The sequence below is a fragment of the Podarcis liolepis genome (assembly GCF_965112155.1).
Source record: "Podarcis liolepis genome assembly, chromosome: 12".
Taxonomy (NCBI): Eukaryota; Metazoa; Chordata; class Lepidosauria; order Squamata; family Lacertidae; genus Podarcis; species Podarcis liolepis.
Window position 1 is genome coordinate 30,484,618 of NC_139563.1, and position 19,601 is coordinate 30,504,218.

The following is a 19,601-nucleotide window of genomic DNA, read 5'->3' on the forward strand; positions in this document are numbered from 1 at the left end:
ATCTATCTTGTGTCAATTTAGATTGGTACAGTGGACTGATTGCTTAAAGATATCCAATTCCTCAGCAGCCTTTCCAGAGCAGAACACTTTTTCACTCCAAAAAGGAATTCAAAGAAAACAGGAATATTGGCAGGACCCATAGCTCTGCAAGGTTAATGCAGAGAGCACATTATTTATCTTTGTATATCCATATATCAGTCCAGATCAGGGAATGGGGAGACTGTACGCTGTTGGACTCCAACTCCTGTCAGCCCCAACCAACATGGTCAAGGAACAGGATGATGGGAGTTGTAGTTCAACACCTGGAAGCACACAGGCTCCTCGTCCCTGATATCTAACCCTCTAAATTATAGATCTCCCTGATCCCCCGTTATCATGCAACTTACATTGGCAATTGGTTGTACCTCTAAAGGTTGAGCAGGTTCATAAAGAAGCAGGCTACTACCAAAGAACGGGGGTTGGGGGGGGGAGAATATACACATTTTAACAACACTGTCATAATTTATGGGGAAAGGAAGCAGATACACCTCATCAGCAGAAGCTTAGTAATTTCAGAAGTTGCTGAAATAAGGCTTCCTGAAGAACTCAGTCTTTGTGAATTCCGTTATGAACTGGCCTGATCCAGGCCACTGAAGTATCTGAATGCAGCTACCTACTGGGTTTTCTCCAAATGCAGCGATGCTGATCTTGGCATAGGCTGCCTATCAGACTGTGTGTTTAAAGTGTGTGTTTTTGGATAAAATATTTTATAAATGCACATTTTAAGATAGAATGCATTTTTTAAAAAAATATGCATTTAAATGTGAATTTTCCATGCTTTTTTTTTATTTAAAAAAATGTTTGTATACATGAACAGAAGCACAATGGGATCTGCTTATGAGTAATCACCTGTGAAAATTACACAGGCTGGGAAAAGACTGATTTGCCCATCTTTTGCTAACCTTATGCAGTGCTTGTTTTCTGTATGTGTGATTCTAAGAAGGAATTTTGGTAGTTATAGATAGCATGGTGGAGTGACAGTGCATAACCTTGAGTTCCTAATAGGTGACTTGCAGCTGCTTACTGGAAGGAAGTAGAGGAGGAGGGAGGAGGTCAGCATGGTGCAAACTCTGTGGTGAAACCAAATTAGTACTCCTGTCAGTTTGCACTGCACCAATACCACCCCATATCATCTCCCACAAGGCAAGTATCAGCAACTCAGGTGTCGGGAGGTTGAGTAAGTGCTGCTCTCCCACCATACCACCTGCTACTAGATTTTGCTACATATTCACTAGGACTAGACGCCAGTCAGACTTTAATTCAGCAGAAATCCAAATCAGAATAGCCTGAAGACTTGTACGGTTAACTTTGGAAAGAAAAAATGAGGAGCCCTTTTTCATTAGTTAAGTTTCCAGCAGCAGAAACAGTTAAAATACTGTCAGACAAGCAGTCTTGTAATATTTCTCATTAGGAAAGGTCATTGTTCTGCTAGTTCATCACCATTTCTGAAGCTCCGCTGTGGAAAGGCTTGGTGGGAAGAGTAAAAATATTACAATGGGCATAAGGAAAATTGCACAGCATGGGGAAAAGGAAAAGAATTGATTCAGTGCTGAAGACTTTTTGCTGTAGCTGACTGGCTATATTTTGAGAGTAGCTTGCAACACACTGCAATACAAGGGTGGGTCCTATTTTCTTTGTTGTAAATCCAGACTAACTCGAATCGATAATTGTGAAGTCAATAAAGATATTGCAGATTTACACCAGTGTAAGCTAGGACACAATCTGCCCCAAAGTAATTCCTTCTGTCTTCCATGTAATATATCTCCTGTCCTTTTGCTTATCCTTAAGTTTTCCAGGAAATTCAGTGGGTTTGCATAAATGTAATTCAGGTTAAGACTGCCGCCTTAGTTCTGGGTCTTAATTCTGAAGGCCCATGTTGAATATCTTTAGGGCAGACAAGAAAACCTGCTTTTACACACACACACACACACACACACACACACACCTTCCTTATAACAGGATCACAAGGGAAAATGCTTGTGTGAACAAGGTGGTTAACATCTGCAGCCCCATCTGTTATTGTAATAAGCTGAACCAGTTCTAACAGTGACCTCTTGTATATGTGTTCCTTGGCTCTTTTCTCTTGGAATAATATGTATTGTAAAACCAATCATTTCTGGGAGCAGCTGGTATGGCTGGGTGATTTGTGTGCTTGTCTCCCATAGTGTCCACCAGAGCTATTTTTGTAGGAAAAGAGATGCCAGAACCCACCATGAACCCTTGTTCTCCTCGTAATGGCAATGGCACCCAGCTGAGAGGTGCCGGAACTGACTTTCAGTGATTTCCAGCTTGGAAAAAAGCTCTGGTGTCCACACTAGTCACTCACAGCACAGTTTGGTGTCTGACCACCTCTACATTCTGGGGTTTATGTTCACAGACATGGTGGAGAAGACTGGCAGTGTCCCGATTCAAATCCAAGGAACCAGAAGGGAAACCAGCTACGTGGCTTGCAAAAAAAAAAATCCACTGAGGATTCTTTAAAACATGTTTACCCAACAGGCCACATATTTTACTTTAAAAGAAGGAAGGACAGTCCTGTTGAAAAGAAAGCCTTTTGGGGAGAGGGGGGGAGGGGGAGAGAGAGGGAGAGAGAGAGAGAGAACTATGTTATAGCAGTAAGCTTTTGTCCTAGATATGTTCGCAGAAAAGGTCCCTGAATGCTATTCTGTTCCAATGGCAAAATGCCCACTGGCTTCAATAGAAACTGGAAGCATGGGCAGCCAACTGACTCCCATTACCTTTCCCAGAATAAAAAAATAAATAAAATAAAATACAACCCAGAACAGCTGTGAAGAAGGAAGTGGCTAAATGCACCCAGTTTTATGAATATGGGTGGATTAAGTGGCACTCGGAGCAGGTTGTTCCACTGTCTGTCCACTAGAAGAGACCAAAATACACCCCCACAGTCACACACATGTTGACCAAACCCTCAGACACTTTTCACTTCCAGCTCTGTTGCCTGTTGGCCTTCCAGACTTGGGTTTTATTTCAGGTATATTCCACAACATGTCCTTGCTTAGCACAATAATAGTACATCGTTGGTGGACTTTTTTTGCTTTACTAGGTACTGCAAGGCTTCCAACACATGATTGCTGTCCAGAGAGGCTATAGTCCAATGAAAGCAGGACAACAACAACAACAACAGAACATTTGTGGTATAAAATGTTATGGGACTTCAGCAGTAAATTATGTATATCCACTCACTGGAAATGAAGCGGTGTGACCACCCCAAAGCTTTGGCAGGCACAAACAGGACTGACAGCAGGATCGTGTATGCTCACCCCAATAGCACCATGATCACAAATGATCGTGAAGAAGCACATCTGGAGTGACCCTTTGTCTCTTTGGGGCAACCTAGCAATTGAGGAGGTGAGCAAAATAGTTAGCAGCCATATGATGACTAAAGTTCAATATCACTTATTTAACAGATGGCAAAAGGCATTCAGGTAATTTTAGCCTCTGAATAGTCTTATTCATTTAGATGGTAATGAGTATTAGTTCAATGAATATCTGTTCACTTACATCAGAATGGGGTAATCCAGCCTGTCTGTTATTGTGGCCTCTCTTGCACGTTCATCTGAGTGGGACACATCTGAGTGGGACACAAATGCCTGCCTTGGCAGAAGAGCCAGGGAGGAAGTATTGATGAAACAAACACCAAACACTGAGAAGAAATCAATGCTGACCACTAATAATTGACCCCATACCAGCCCCACCTGCACAAGCTAAGTGAAATGTAAGTTAAGTGATCAGTGTGCAAGATAACCAGTCATTGTGCACATTAACCAAGCCAGTTATCCTTTATGGACAAGGCAGCCCCCACGGTCCCAATTCTGTTGTTGACTGTACTTCCACACTGCAATTGTCACTAGCTGTTGCTGCGATTCCTCTTCCACATCCCTGTTACCATTGGCTTGCTTGCCAGGCACAGAATCAATAAGCAAGTGGGCAATGGCATACCCTCAACTGTCCTAATAAAGCTGGGACATCCTGGGGTTTTTTGTGTGAGAGAACACAGCACTGTGATCTTGCCACTTTTGGGGGGCCGTGATCTTGTGTGGGTCATGTGATTCACGCAGAAGTGCAGCCCTCGAAGGTGGTGTCCCAGTTTTTCACTTCGGCGTGTTGGAGGCACCCCATGACATTGACTGCTTTTCCTTGCCATCACCACCATTGTCTGGACCCAAGTCAAAGGTGGACTACCAAGAAGGTTAATGTGGTGAAATGGATTATTTAGACCAGGTAGACCAAGTCACTGGGTCCCCTGCTGACATAGGAATTCTTAGCAGATGTCTTGCCATGCTGAACTTTGATGCCACCCATCTCTGGGCTCCATATTTGCTAGCCTATACTGAAGACAGTTATTTCAATCAGTATGCTCTTTGATTTCTTAGATGGCAAAGCTCTTCTCTTGCCTTATTTGGAATTGTTATATCTATCAACTGGGCGACAGAGAGTTAACATCCTCAGTGCTATGCCTGTGCGATGGCCTTTGCTTTTCTATTTTAAAAAAGACTTCATTCTGACTGAATTGGTTCTCAGAACACTGACAGAACCATGTCTTGGTAGCTTTCTCTTAAAGTGAAGCTTCTGATTATTCACTTGTCAAATCTGTAACATCTAGTCAAACCTAGCACTCAAAAGTGGCCTTTTAGTTGGATGTCAAAATGAAAAGTTTAAATGTTTGCCTCCATCCAAATAGCTTTATGTATATGCAGGGTGTGTGTGTGTGTGTGTGTGTGTTTAGTTGAGATTTCTGCCAAACATTTCACTCTGGCTACTATTCAGAAATTGCCAGGAACTGGAGAGAATCAAAACATCTCTCCCTTAAATCTTGGTACAACAGAGTTTGGCAACTAGTCTTGGATGGAAATTTGACCCAGGAGAGGACAAAGCTGGTGGGGTATCAATTTTGGTCTCCTTTTATTCAATTTGTTAACAAAAGTGTCCTGATTGAGAGCTCTACCTATCCAGTTTTTTCTCTCTCTTTTGGTAAGAGACTCTGCCCACCCCTACTATCTCTTCTGATGTCCCAGCCACACTAGAGGTACTCTGAATTTTTTGTTGTTGTTTTCATTTCCTCTGCTTGTGAAGAATAACACCTTTGTTGCAAACCGTTCGGTTTATTGAAAATGACAATATATACATATATTTAAAAAAGATGTAGGTAGTTTTATTTTCTTTTTGTGGGGTGTATGTATGAGATCCAAGTTTCAGATCTATATGTTAATGTCTTGTATAGCAGCAGATAGGAATTGGGAGAAATTTGTTCAGTCTAATACGTGCTTCTCAAACCTATAAGCAAAACAAAGCACAGCTCTGTTTCAAAATTTGCACTTTTCTGAATTTTGTGAAGCACAACAAATGAACACCAAAAAAATACATATGTTACTGAGAGAGGTGTACAGAGTTGTTGAGTTTCCCCAGCCAATCTGTTGTAAGTTCTACTTTGCTGGTTTACACTCACCCACTTCCCTGCCTTGATGCCTGGCAGTGGTGGTGAGGGGAGATCGGGAAAGAGGTCTCTTCACTGCCTTCTTGCATCTAGCATTCTGTTCCAGTTGCATGCCAGACATCAGGAACATGGGGAAATGTAGTTTTCCTAGCACTACTGACAAACTATGTTTCCCTTGAGTGCATGGAGGGCCCAATGAAGGCAGGAATAGACATGTGCCTACTCAGTCTTGCTAAAAATAATTTTAAAAAGTTGTATCAGTGGCAAAACCAAATTAGACAGATGGTTCCCTCTGGTTTTGTCCCTTGAAGAATGCCGATTCCACTGTATGAGCTTTCCCTCCAAGCTGTAATTTCATATATAGGAGCCAGCTATAAGGAGGCACATGTTTCAGCTCTGACTCCAATTCCTTAGACAAGGCCAGTGAATAGAAAGTGCTGTGCTGTGAAAACTATGCAGGCAGAGCTGAGCATCACATTCATACGATGACAGCCAGGTTTATTTATAGAAGTTGGCTTTGGAGAAGGTGCACTGGAGGGGCTACATCATGTACGGGAGCCTTCTTTGAACCTGAGGTAATAATGAGCCTGAAAATGCCTTCTTCTCATCTCACTCTATGAGTAAGGAAGGAATTCATAGCGATTCAGTGTCCCATTTCTGTCCTGTCTGGCAAAGAAGTGATGAAAAGATTGCAGACAGACAATGGACTGAATTTTGGCTCAAAGCATAGAGGGAAACAATGAACATGGAGGGTTATCTGTTTGGCTTTCTTTGGTAGGAAACATACTAGAGCAAATATAGAGAACCTTTGAGCATCCAGATGTTACTGAACTACAACTCCCATCATGCTTGGCCATGGGCCAAACTATTAGGGATGATGGAACTTGTAGTCCAGCAACACCCAGAGGACCAAATATTCCCCACATTGGTTCTAGAACCCAGGGGGGAGGAATTAGAATATACAAGTGCACACATTTTCACATACCACTCCTTCTAATAGTGAACTCAAGTAGTGAGCAACTACTGTTTTGTAGCCAAATTGGGACCACAGAGAATCGAGAGGAGAAGGCTGTCTTATCTGGGAGAAACCCAAGGTTTGCAAAAATGCAATAATAATAATAATAGGGGGGGAAGAAAACTAAGGAGACAATCCATAATAATAATAATAATAATAATAATAATAATAATAATAATAATAATATTTCTATCCCGCACATCTGGCTGGGTTTCCCCAGCCATTCTGGGCGGCTTCCAACAGAATATTAAAATATAGTAGTCTATTAAACATTAAAAGCTTCCCTAAACAGGGCTGCCTTCAGATGTCTTCTAAATAGTTGTTTTTCTCTTTGACATCTGGTGGGAGGGCGTTCCACAGGGTGGGTGCCACTACCAAGAAGGCCCTTTGCCTGGTTCCCTGTAACTTCGCTTCTCACAGTGAGGGAACTGTCAGAAGGCCCTCAGTGCTGGACCTCAGTGTCTGGGCTGAACGATGCCCCCAAACAGCATTCTCAGCAGCTGCTTAAAGCAAAACAGCTGGAAAGGAAAAAGGGAATCCAGGAAGAAGGAAAAGAAGAGAAAAATGCCCTGCTTGCAGGAGTTGTCTGGCTGGAACCATGAAAAGGAGCACTTCTTTTTAGCAGGAGAATATACAATGCAACATATTGTTGTAATTCCCATGTGTTTATTTCTATGTGTGACTCTGTTGTCAATGTTTTATTTAAGTATAAGCATTAATGTTCTTCAGTTGTTCAGTTAGCCTTTTCAAGCAGCCACAAGAGTAGAGGAATCTGGAAAATCCATACTTTTTGCTTACTCTCTTTCATTTTAATCTACTTTAAATAATTGTTAACTTTAGCTGGAATAAATATGTAAATATGTGGTTTTTTAAGATCATAGGGAGAGGATTCTTGAAAGAAAGAAAGAAAGAAAGAAAGAAAGAAAGAAAGAAAGAAAGAAAGAAAGATGGGGAAAGAAAGAGAATATGAATTGCCTGATTATCAGTGCAAAGCAGAAAGATTACCAATGTATTTGATGAGCTTTAGTTTGGCATCAACAGACATTACAGTGATTCTGATTGGTGTGCATACAATCCAGTAGATGTGTTTCTTGCTGCTATTTGAGATGTCTTTTCTGAAAACTACCTGCACTTATTAAATACATCTATTGCAGCTGGCCCACAGCTCTGTAGCTAGGCAAAGTGCCATGCTAGCAGATGGACATGAAAATGGGCAAGCAGGAGAACCAATGTTTGCATCAAATCCCAGTGTTATGGTCCAAATTCTATTCTGTCCAAGAATATTGACGTTGAAGGCTGCACTCTGAATTTTTGCCCTTGGTAACAAGGGCATGCCATTTGTAAACATGCCAGGCTGAAAGTAGGAGATGAATATTCTCAATCACTGCAGCCATTACAAATGTACTTCTGTCCCTGAATGAGGGGGGAAATGCAAATAACAGTGAACAAATCTGGCTGATTTTCTTTTGTCAGAGTTCTAAGTGGCAAGACGTCTCAGAGACAGTCTGGCCTCTATGCATTCAAGGGCCAGTTTTGGTTCTTCGTTATCTAGAGTATTGGTATTCCTTTTTAGAGGGGGGGAAAAACACAATTCTTACAGTAGGAAAATTTGGCCACCCTGCTGCCAAATTTTAAAACACCTTTTAAATGTGTTTGTGGAAGGGGTGGAGTGAGGGGTATGGGGAAGTTACTGGTTATTGGTTTGGTTTGTTCTTGTTTTTATTGTGTAAAATACCTCAAGGACCGCCTTTCCCCATATAAACCAACCAGGACTCTGTGTTCATCATCTGAGGCCCTTCTTTGTGGGCCTTTTTTGCGTGGCTCCCCATTTATACAATGCTCTCCCGAGGGAGGTCCGTCTGGCACCTTCATTTTATGTCTTTAGGCGCCAGGCAAAAGCATTCCTCTACAACCAGGCCTTTGGCTGATTAATATTCTACAGCCTTTTAAATATGTTTGTGGGAGGGTGGGTTATTTTGTTGTTTTTATTTTAGCTGTTTATTTGTGCTTTTACCTTGTATTTTTATCTTGTGAACCACCCTGAAATCTACTGATGAAGAGTGTTATATAAATCTGAATGAATGAATGAATGAATGAAGGGAAGTTTTTAATGTTTAATGCTGTATTGTGTTTTTAATATTTGGTTGGGAGCCGCCCAGAGTGGCTGGAGAAACGCAGCCAGATGGGTGGGGTATAAATAATAAATTATTATTATTATTATTATTATTATTATTATTATTATTATGTTTTATCTTGTATTTTTATGCTGTAAACCACCCTGAGAACTACAGATGAAGGGCAGTATAAAATTTTAATTAATAATAATATTTGTATGCCGCCCATCATAAGGGACGCGGGTGGCACTGTCGTCTAAACCACAGAGCCTAGGGCTTGCCGATCGGAAGGTCGGTGGTTCAAATCCCTGCGACAGGGTGAGCTCCCGTTGCTCAGTCCAGCTCCTGCCAACCTAGCAGTTCGAAAGCACATCAAAGTGCAAGTAGATAAATTGGTACCGCTGCGGCGGGAAGGTAAACGGTGTTTCTGTGCGTTGCTCTGGTTCGCCAGAAGCGGCTTAGTCATGCTGGCCACATGACCTGGAAGCTGTCTGCAGACAAAAGCCAGTTCTCTCAGCCTATAGAGTGAGATGAGCGCCACAGCCTCAGAGTCGTCCACGACTGGACCTTACGGTCAGGAGTACCTTTACCTTTATGCCGCCCATCTGACTGGGTTGACCCAGACACGCTGGGCAGCTCGCAACAGCATAGTAAAAATACACGCCAACACATCAAACATTGAAAATAAATAAAATTAAATAAATTCCCAAGCATGCCAATCGTAATGTGTCTATTACGACACATCCAGATAATGTCTACAATGCCTCTGCTGTCGCCAGCTAGCTATCTTTCTCCACTATGGTCTCCTATCCTTTCGCAAGTTTATTGAGGAAATTGTGGAGGGGAGGACCAGCAGGAATGCTTGACAAGGAACTTCTCCAGGTAGGTATGGAAGGTCCAGTCTATTTCTAACCTAGGTCAGAGTCACATGTGTTCATTCATAATTCCATTTCACCCAATTTCCCATCTATGTTTTTTTAATAAAGATATTTAATCATACTTAGACACATTTTTATCCACATATTTAAATACACATGATATCTCAACGTACATATTTCTAAACACATTTTTATTGAAATATGCATTTTCATGCATTTTTTAGCAGAGAATAGTATTACAAAAGCATGAAATTTGAAGAACATTTCTGTCTCTGTGTTGGTTCTGTCTCCAGATGCACCAGTATTACAAATGATGTTGTTTATTATAGCCCCTCTTTGAGAAAAACACACGTAAGAGTTTCACTAAAACTTTCTCTGTCTTATCAAAATGGTACCTTAAAGTGAAGGGCGGGTAATGTATTAAAACCACAAAAACAACTTTCTCTTGGGAAGCTCAGAAAACTGAACCAGTTACAAAACAAACTGTTGGAAGGAGCTCGTCCATCATTACAAACAGCACAATCTCACTTTGCTTTTGAGATTTTAGCACTGTAAACTGATGGCTTGCTTTTTAAAACTGGAAGGAATGAATACATGCTTCCTATCTAAGCTTTGAGACTTGGGCTGCAACCTTACAAAGGCTTCTTTAGGGGTAAGCCACAATGAAACTTGCAACAGAGTAAACATGGATAGCATCAGGCTGCATGTCCGCTTTTCAATAATAGGGATTTTTTAAAAGTCTTTTTAAAAAACTTACAGTCTCTTAATTTTTCTTTAAATGAGTTATGGGTTCCCTTTCTAGAATGCTAGATTTGGATCGGATAAAAGATTACTCAGATGCCTTAATAAATCAAGAAATGGCTTTCCAGGGTTCCATATGTCTTTTGGCCTATGAATCTTTTAAAAGGTTATATATTACATCTCCATGGAGTCTTCGCCCTCCCCATACATCTCTTGCAAATGTCTTCTCAATGAGTTGATTCATTCTTGGCACCTGGTGTCAACACCCCTAAATAAAAATTGCAAAATATATTTGCAAATGGCACTAGCTTCTCTGTTTATGGGGGAGGGTGGGTGTGAATGCTACAGAGCAGGCATCCCCAACCTTCAGCCTTCCAGATGTTTTGGACTACAATTCCCATCATCCCTGACCACTGGTCCTGTTAGCTAGGGATCATGGGAGTTGTAGGCCAAAACATCTGGAGGGCCGCAGGTTGGGGATGCCTGCTACAGAGCATTAAGAACTACTTCCTTACCAAAGGCTCCCATATCTCTTCTGTGCCTTAACTTAGAAACTTATTTGCAGTGGAATGGCTGCAGTGCCATTGCTAGAAGCTTCATGGGTCGCCATCAGCGTGGATAGACAAATCTGTCACTTTCCTTTCCTTTCTCATCCCAGTCTTAAGTTCAGTTCTCTACTTTTCCACATCAGTTTTTGAAAGTTTTCTTTTTAACACCCTCATGAAAACTGATCAGCATTTGAGTGCATTTTCCCCTAATACACACATTTTTGTATGCAGTTTCCCCAAATATACAATTTTCATTAACGCATGCATTTTTATGCATGTTTAACTCTAGTGCATGCATTTTTGCACACATTGCTTGGCTGGAGAACTACACTGAAAAATTCAGAGAAGTGCAAAAATTGACAGATTGCTGTGGTTTTGTTTGGGTACTGCTTTGGAAAGTGCAAATTGGGTAGGTGCGCTTCTGCATGTGAACTGAACTGAATTTATTCTTGATCCCTACTTGTGAGGGGGCCTTCTCAGCACTAGCACCCCAGTTATGGGAAACCATTATCTCTGACCTTCAGCTGACCTTTCTGGACACGGAGGGTGACCTTCCTCAGTCTTGTCAGGCAGAGCTGTGGAGCCAGCCTCTTACCACTACCATCACTGCAGTTTACAATAAGCATCCACATCAATATGTTACGTTATTATATTTAGATATGTAGATATATATGCACACATATACACAGAAGAGTGTGTGTGTGTATATATATACACACACACACATAGAGAGAGAAAGCTTGAAAGTCAAAGCAGTTACGCTAGAGTACTTGAATTCCCAACTGCCAGATACTATTGATTTCAGAGGAGGCTGAACTTTACAACTTGATCTCAAAACTTGCTACTTCTGGCAATAAATGCCTACATATTCAGGTAGCTGTTTACGCATCACCAAAAAAGACAGTGCCCATTTTAAATAATATTTGTTCACTTCATTTTCTACAACTGAAATTCTCTTAATAAAATAAAATATTAATATACTACTAACAACAACAATAACAACAACAGACTTTGGAGCATCACAGAAGTGTTCAACCTTTTTCCTGCCATCCATTTTTCTACTCCACTCAAGCTAATTCCCCCTACATACATCTATACATACATAAACAACCCTAGATGCAGGTTTACCTTCATTTGCAGGTAAGGAACCATTGCAGGTGAGGAACAGTTTTCAGCTCCAGTGCTGCATTGCCCCATAGAGAACCTACACACACACCTCTCCATCCAGCAAGAAATAGAAATGATCACAGTTCAAGAATACAATCTAGCCAGGCAAAAGCATCCACAGAGCAGAATCGGGGAAAAGGAGGGCTAAAAGGAGAGTTGTGGAGGGCTGCATTTGGCCCCTGGGCCTGAGGTTCTCCATACCTTCATTGCGTGTTTCTTGAACCTCACAGAGGGAAACAAACTTACAGCGGGCATCCCTTCCCTTCACTGCTCAGAATGTCCCCAACTCATCTGTTTTGGGGTTTGTTTTTTAAGGCTGCTTAGAATGTTTGCTTCTCCTCCAAGTTATAGCTTCATTCAGTGTTTGGGGCAAGACATTCTTCTTCCCAGCTGTGTTTTACTGTGAGGCCAAACAAGTTACAATAATGGAACGCCCTCTTCCCAGTCTCCTCTTCTTGGGCAAGAAGGCAAGCTCAATAAGCTACACACACCAAAAGCAGCACACAATGGCATTGGGTGAGGTACAGAGGAACTATTCCCCAGCAATTTCAGTGCCAGTCAGGCACAATGGATCTCTTAGACTCCTGCTGATGCTCAGATGTGAAAAAGCATCCCGTTGGCTGCTTTGGTGGTTCCAGTAATAAATAACACTTTAAAGACCGGGAAATAGTACAAACCATCTTCAAATGTGAGAACACCTTATAAAGTGTTCCCAGGAGATGTAGTACGATTTTATTTGACATTTATTTAAAGATCAGCTCCTCCAAATGACCAATCATTTCCAGTCAGTAGGCTTGTTAGCTATACGAGATTTCTTGTTGCCATTTCCTGAGTTTTAAATAGCCTGCATGACTTGAAAATAAAAACCGGTTCTCTTCAGTAATGGGTATCTTTTTCCTGCATGGAAGGGTCCGTAAAACGATTCCCTTGACCAGATGTGCATTCAGACTCATTTGCTCCAATCCAGTGGCTCTGATGCACATGTACACACAGCACAGCACTTGCGGGCAAGGACTGTCCCATACACTTCATCGTCAGGGATTTGCATGCATTGACAGCAGAATAAATATGGGAGCTACGGCAGAACTTTGCATAAGCAGTGGAACACTTAATTGCTCCAAAGCTCAACAGGCATCAGGACTATTAACTCATCCCCCCCTCATATGTTTAGTGAACTTGTGATGAAGGAAACTTCTAGCCACACTCTTGAAGTCAGCTTGGCCACAAGCCAACTCCCCAACATCCACACACTTAATGTTGATGGGCTATGAGCATACACATGCATAGGGCTCCTCCATTTGATTTGAGACCCTGGGGTAGAGGGGATTCCTGATCACATAGAACAGTGTTTCCCAAACTTGGGTCTCCACCTGCTTTTAACAATTCCCATCATCCCTGACCACTGGTATAGCTAGTTAAGGAAGATGGGTGTTGTAGTCCAAAAACAGCTGGAGCAAAGTTTGAGAAACACTGACATAGAGGAACTATCTGCACTTACAACCATATGTGTGTAGCATCCCTGTTAAATCCCTGTTAATTGAGTGACAGTTAGGAGGCATGGGTAATGGGCATGCTCTCTCCCTCTCATGAAGTCACTGAATTCATGAGGGGAACTAGTGAACAGTCCTCTTTTCCATTTAGGGATGGGGAACCTCCTATGGCTACTCAGATGTTGCTAGATTCCAGCTCCCATCAGACCAAGCCTGTATGGGCAATAAATAGGTGAAGCTACAGCTGCTTTGCTTTTTTGCCCTAAGAGATCACATCTTTGAGGGATGGGGAAAGTATGGTACATCAGAAGAATTCATAAGAAATTGCAATTGTTTGATCCTCTTGGTCCTCTCTAGTCCTATGGCTGAGACAAGCAATGGCAACATGGAGACAGAAGACAGAGGATACTGAAAAGTCTAAGTATGAGGACACAGTGATGGGTATTTATTGCTTAGATAGAATGTAGAAATCAGAGAAGGGTGTGGTCCGGTCTGGTCCATTAGCCAATGTCAACCATCCAAGGAAGGGCCCTTCTTCAGAGTGAGGCACAGAGTGATGAAGTGGTTCTTGAGAGTTCCTGCACCACCACAGCTTTGCAGCTTTGACAAAAAGCTGTTTAAATCTTAGACGCTATCTGCTGCCACCACAATATATTCAGTGGTGCTTCAGTGAGGCCATTTCACTTCAGTCCGCCCAATGCCCCAGTCTGAGGAAGGACCCTGCGGAAACTCTAGGACAGGAAGGAGGAAGACAAGGAGAGGGAGCAGAGACAGTTTCTGGGCCAATATGTTTTCAGCCCGCATCAACAATGGCTTTTCCAAAAGTTTAGATTTACCTCAAAAGGTTTGCTCACCTGCTTCAGGCAAACAAGGTATGCCCTCTAAGCAATTATGCCCCCATCCTGGGGGGAAAATATATGTGCAGGTATTTTTAAAGGGTCGGGGGAATTAAGGTTACTCTTGAGCTGATCTTACCATTTCCAGCCTCCCTTTACTGATTTCCTAGCAGCTGTGATTCTCCCCCCCCCCTCCTTGTATCCAGTGCCAAGTGGGAGGGGGTACAGAATCTATTCCAATGTCAACAGCACCTCCTGGAGCACAAACCATAGATTTGACATGTTGCTATGTACTTCCCATGACAACCATGTTATGCATATTAGCGGGAGGTTTGGCAGCCGGCAAAATGGAAAGCAATAAAAGAGGGAAGCATTCCAAATCCAATTTGGAAAGAGGACAAGTCCAGGTTTACTCATGCTTAACACAGCCCTAGCCAGATAGCTTTATCTTTAAAAGGAAAGCAAACAGGCAGGCAAATAACCTTATTTATTACAGAGGGCACTGTTTTTTTGTGTGTGTTTTTAAAAAAATGTTTCAGTGCTATGTGGGGAGAAGATGTGGGGGGGGGGAGAGATGAAGAGATTGTGTTTGAATGCAGAACGGCTGTAACTGTTAATTAAAATTAAATAATATTGAGAGAGTTTCGCATTATTCTTCCCAATGTTATGTATGGTCCAACCAGACCAGCAGATAGCCCTGAGCTGCCAAACACGAGGGGAAAGGACTCAGTTCTGGACAAAAAGAGAAAGACAGAATAGAAAACAAGGCACTGAAAGCATGCAGCGAGAGACAAGGCATTCCTCAACGGTCCATGCTTCCTATGTGTGGCTATTTTGCACAGAGATGTATACAGGATGCAATAATCAGCCACCATCATGCGCAAGGGCAATGAAAGGCAAATGGTACTGAAGAGAAACACAACAGAGGACATTTCTGTGGAAGGCATCCATTTTGCCTAAGTCCGCTCAGGGAAAAGAAGTGAATATGCAAAAGGAATTTATGTCCATCTTTTAAGAAAGGAAAACTTTCCTGAAACTTCTATGCAATTTATGGTTCATTCAGTCCTCATGGGCATCACCCACAGAGAGAAGCAAATATGACTGAAATCGATAGATCTATAAAAGATATGGGGAAGTGAAAGTACCTAAAATGTGAGAGAAGCATTTGTACTGCAACACACTTGTCAATTAAAACACTGGGATGTTGTCCTGGAGGGAATGTAACCCTCAGGCTGAAAACGTTTCTCCGGATGGCTCAGTCGGTAGAGTATCGGCCTCATAATATCAGGGTGGTGGGTTCGAGCCCCACATTGGGCAAAATAATCCTGCATTGTAGAGAGTTGGGCTCGATGACCTTCGTGGTCCCTTCTAATTGTACAATTATATGATTCTATGATTTCTGATATGCACACCTATTAGGGAGTAAGGCCCATTGTAACTATTCAACTATTGAGCCCCACCAAAGCCCACACAATAGGGCTTTCCCACTTCTCCTCTCACCATATGCCTCTACACCCTAAAAAAAATGCCTTGGGGGATTGGGAGAAGTTCTGAACTAGCACATAGGCCAGCGGGGAGGAGAGTAGAAGTGCCTGCATTGAAGAATCAATCTGCTTAGCACTTCATCAAGTTGCTGCAAATGGCACTTACTTCTGAGTAGATACAAAGAGCATTGCTCTGCCAATACCAAAAAGAGAAATATAAGTGCAAATATTTTTATCTTCATTATGTTTTCAAGTGACAAAATGATAATCTGATGTCCTCATTGGCTGTTCAAAGGTATGTTAGTAAGTACCTTTGACATAATATGGTCCTAGTTATTCAATTAAACTATTCATAGCACTATAATACCCAACACAATAATCTTGAAAGTTTGCCACTGGATTAACAATAGTATTTAGAGAGATGAAGTATTAGAATCTGATACTCTTACTAATTCATTGGCAACTATTAAAACAGAACTACAGCTGGAGTAGAATGTCTGTCTTATCAGTTTTGAATGACATAAGCATTCCTCTTTGCATAGGAGGTTAAGCTGTTGAATTCTGGCAGATTTGTAGGTGGAAAATGTCTTTAAACAGTAGATAAAGCAAATTAAACTAATCTATGTGCAAGAGAGAAAGATGTTCTTGGAACCCGCAGAGATAAAATTGGTCCAATAGCTGTCATTCAGTGATATGAGTCAATGGGAATTTCCTCCATCTTTTCTGCTCCTGTAACCTGGAGTCCAAAAACTATTTTTGTAACACTTCTAAGCATTTTTACAATGAATACAATGAATACTCAACACATTCACTGCACTACTTAATGTGTCAAAACCGTGCGAGCGCTCTCAATGACAGACTTTTTGCCATACAGGATCTCTGAGTTTTCATTTGTCTACGAATTGAAAAAAGGGTGCATTGGGAGATACAGCTGAAAAAAGCACTCTGCCAGGAATGTGTGTGTGTATGCGTGCGTACATGCTACATTCCGCGGAGGTTTTTCTACATCGTTTTCAGCTATGTAGCTTGACTTGCTTCAATATATTGAGAAAAGGGATATTGTAGCTGTAGGCTAGGTACAAAGTTTATACTCAGCTCTGCAGGCCTCTTGAGAATGTACTCAGCCAAGTGCTAGCTTACATGCAGGGCACACAATCCAACAACTCGCAGCTGAAAACAGGGACATTCTTCTGTACTTGTATCAATTCTGTCTGGTCTGGTCTGGTCCATGGCATTTTGCTGCCTGCGGCAATGACAAGGTGGTGCCCTCCCATTTCCCTAAGGTAGGACTGCAGCTCAGTGGCAGAGCATCTCCAGGTAGGTCTGGGAGAGGACCATGTCTGAAATCCTGGAGAGCTGCTGCTGGTCAGTGTAGAAAATACAGAACTAGATGGACCACTGGGTTTGGCTCTATATAACAAAATAGCTCAGTTGGTTAGAGCATGGTGCTGATAATGCCAAGGTCGCAGGTTCAATCCCTGTATAGGACAGCTGCATATTCCTGCACTGCAGAGAGTTGGACTACATGCTCCTCAGGGTCTCTTCCAACTCTACAATTCTATGATTCTAAGGCAGCTCCCTAACTGTCGTGGGTTGTAGGTGGCCGCATTCGAAACCTGACACACCAGGACCAGGGCATGGATGCTAACAATGGTAGCAGTTCAATGGAAGATGGAAACGTGATGAGGCTGGAATGCAGGAACAGGAGAAGGAACTGGAGGAAGGACAGGCGCACTGGAGCAGGAACTGGCAACAGCAGGGTATAAACCACGTTGCTGTGGCAAAGAACCAGGGCAAAATGCTGGCCTCTTGGGTTTGCCTCCAGGATCTGCAGGGCCCACTACTTACATCATATGAACCTACACAACACAAAACACTGTTGCTGTATATAGGTTTTATTTTATTTTATTTTATTAGTTTTGTATCTTATATTTTGGAAATGTACATCCAGGGTTTTTTTCCTTTAATTTTTTTGGGGGGCGGGGGGCAAGAGAGTGGGGCCCTAAGCTATAGCTTGTTTATCTTATACGTAAATCCGGCACTGATACTGACTTTAAGCCACTGAGCGTTTTAAATTTTTGACTTGTTTCAGGACATATGGAAACCCTATTCTGAAATTTCCCAGACATAGCCAAGATTTGGCCGTCGGAAATAGTGTCCGGGTGGAATCTTGAAGGGCTGATTAACCCCACAAGTGCCACACCCATTTCTTTCTCCTCCCTGCACTCCCCACTGCAAATAGCTGCCACATTCCATAGATTAGGAATGCTGAACCTATTTATAAACCAGATTTATGCTTTTGCCAAATAGTTTCTACCTTATTACACTTGGGCCTTTTCACCATTGGATGTTAATTATCTTGCATTTCAGAGCCTTCTTCAAGCATGCTGTGGACCAATATCGAGAGTTCATGATTTCATAAATTTTCAAGGGCTGATGATATGATGCAGTAATTGTGCTGACCCACATGCACAATTTAAACCCCTTAATGCATGTTTTTAGAGTGAGTGAAAGGCTATATGTTCATTATGTTCAATAACAGTGGAGAGTCATTATCAGCAAATGAAACAAATATGGGAGGAACAGAGGGTGTGCCCCCCCCAAATCCAACCCTGAACCATTCTCTTACTGAGATGTTACCAATGCTTATTGTTCAGCAAGACTGCACTATAATCTGAGTTTAATTGATGACATTTTTAGTCAATGTGGTTTGCAGGCTCTGATCAATAAAACTCCTTCTTGCAGTTTGCATTGGCCAGAAATATATTATCTAAAAGACTGTAATTTGCAAGAAACCCTTATACTGAACGCCACAAAACAAAACGCCAATAACAGCACATTAAAAGAGGAGGGCAGCATATAATGCCAATAGAAACATAACAAAACAATGTGCATTAAAAAAAGTAAAATTAAAACTACGGGTGTGCATGTACCCTTCAACGTTTCCCAGATGAAAACAGATACATAGCTGAAAAACCCCAATTTTCATTCCAAGGATATCTTTGTGAATCCTACCCCCTCACATATTCTTATTCTCAGTGCTATTTTTCTAGAAAATGCCTCCCTTGTTCTCTTATAATGGTAATGGCGCCCAAATGAGAGGTACCGAAACTGAGTTCCGTCAAGTTCCGCCAATTGGCCCACGTGGACTCATGAGACTTCCTGGGAGCTTGTGTGGTCTTGTGAGGTCTCTGAGATTGGTATGGTGCTACATATAGAAGCATTCCCTGATCACAAGACCCAGTCTTCTTCCAAACCCCAACCGTCTCCATTGAAGGGTTTTGCTGAGGACTTTGTTGGTTGCTGGATTGCCAGGGCCAGAAAGGAATTTTACTCCCAAACACAATTAGCTATTGGTCACAAGGTGTCCACCTTTCTCTCAACAAGAACAATTTGCTATTGTTAGGGCTGTCACAACAGTGGAAAACGAATAGCATTGGGCAGGATCACCAACTTACGGTGTTCCAACAGATGGGTTGGGCATGTCTTCAAACAGAAGGTGGGGCTGTTCAGATCAGGATCCTTGCCTTCTGCAATGCCAAACCCATCCATCTGCTGCAATTCATAAAGCTGTGGCCTAATTTTAACCCATACAATGGTCTTGTCTGAATGCCTTCTCTCTTCCACAACACATGTAGCAGGCCACACTCTGGACCTTGTTTTCTCAACAGGGAAGAAAGAGGGTGATCTGAACATAGGAGGATATTGACACCAGCCCCTTGTCATGGTTATATCACTTACTGTTGAGTTATGGGCTTTGAGCACCTTTCCCCCTCTGCAGAGGTGGGGGATCTATTGAGATAGTCTGCCCTTGGAGGATGATGGATCCAATGG